General features: G+C 41.1%; 1 pseudogene; it reads left to right on the plus strand.

Annotated features, from left to right (window-relative positions):
* The first annotated feature begins 381 nt into the window (after nucleotides 1–381).
* Nucleotides 382–1229, plus strand: LOC102490321 (protein MAL2 pseudogene; annotated as a pseudogene).
* Nucleotides 1230–1503: the final 274 nt, after the last annotated feature.

Genomic DNA, 1503 nt, shown 5'->3' on the forward strand with positions numbered 1-1503 from the left:
TGTACCAACTATTTGAATAGAATCTTAACCTGTTTCCTGGCTTTAAGTATTAAGCAAGATTTCTTGGCATTTTAAAATTTTGATTTATTGATGCTAAAACTTTCTTGAAATTAAAAAATGTATTTTTAAATATACCTATTTAGTAACCACAGTAAGCTATATACCCTCAGCTGTATGCTGTTTTATAGTATATTCATTCTACCCACGGAGCTTCATGCCTAAAGTCAACTTTTGTTCACAAGTGTGTGTATATCAGCTGAACTTACTATTGAAAGTACTTAGATAAATTAAGATATTTTGTGAATCAATACAATGTGGGAAAGAATAAAGGAATGGAAAACAACTACAGATAGGAGAGTCACGGTGGGAGGGGGACGGGAAATGGCAGAGGGTGAGAAAGAGGGAAGGCAGACCTGGCTGACTCAAGCAGTGATGGTGGTGGGAGCCTGGGAAGCGGTGGCAGGAGCCCAGGAAGCCAGAGGCTGGAGGCTGGAGGCGGAGGTGCCGCGTGGAAATAGAAGCCGGAGGCTGGAGGCGGAGGTGCCGCGTGGAAATGTAGCAGTGGCAGCGACACCATGTTGGCCAGCACAGCGCCAGTCCTGCCCCCCAAACCCTGCCATGTCCTTCCCAGCCCCCAGGTTAACCCTGCCCATCGCCCGACATCCTGCGGACCTACTCGGGCGCATTTGTCTGCCTGGAGATTCTGTTTGGGGTCTCCTCTGGATTTTGGTTGCCTCCTCCAATGTTCCTCTACCTCTGCTACAAGGATAGGTCATGTTTGTGTCCGTGAGAGCTTTTTTCTTCTCCCTCCTCTTCCTGGGTGTCTTCCTCTCTGGCATGGTGACTCAGATTGATGCCAACTGGAACTTCTTGGATTTTGCCTATCATTTTACAGTGTTTGTTTTCTACTTTGGAGCCTTCTTATTAGAAGCAGCAGCCACATCTCTGCACGATCTGCATTGCAATACAACCACATCTGTGCAGCCACTCCTGAGTGACAACCAGTATAACATCAACGTAGCAGCCACAATTTTTGCCTTTGTGACAACAGTTTGTTTTGTTTGCAGTTTGGGTCTGGCTTTACGAAGATGGCAACCATGACACTCCTTGGAAACTAACGGTTGCGTGTTAGTTTTATTTGTCTACTTTGTATGTCTGATCAATTTAGATACCATTTTGTCCAGATCTAATAACATTCCAAAAATAATTTGTTTAGTAGATTGAGAGAATCTAAGTGTGAGTGTTTATTTTCATGGATAGGATTTCAATTTTGTTATGGTGTTAAACAGAAAAATAACCTTTAATTTTCCATATTTTTTCTTTTTTTTAGGAATTTTTTTATATCCACAAAACACGCTGATATTTACTGTGAAAAAGTAATATCCATTTAGTTTTTTTTAGCAGTGAAATATTTATTTTTGCATTTATTTTTGCATTTATCTATTTCAGAGATTTTTTTTTTAGGGCTTAGGACACTTTTTCTGTAATTGGACAGATGGTAAA

Source organism: Tupaia chinensis, unplaced genomic scaffold (genome assembly GCF_000334495.1).
Source record: "Tupaia chinensis unplaced genomic scaffold, TupChi_1.0 Scaffold144241_1, whole genome shotgun sequence".
In the NCBI taxonomy this organism is placed as follows: Eukaryota; Metazoa; Chordata; class Mammalia; order Scandentia; family Tupaiidae; genus Tupaia; species Tupaia belangeri.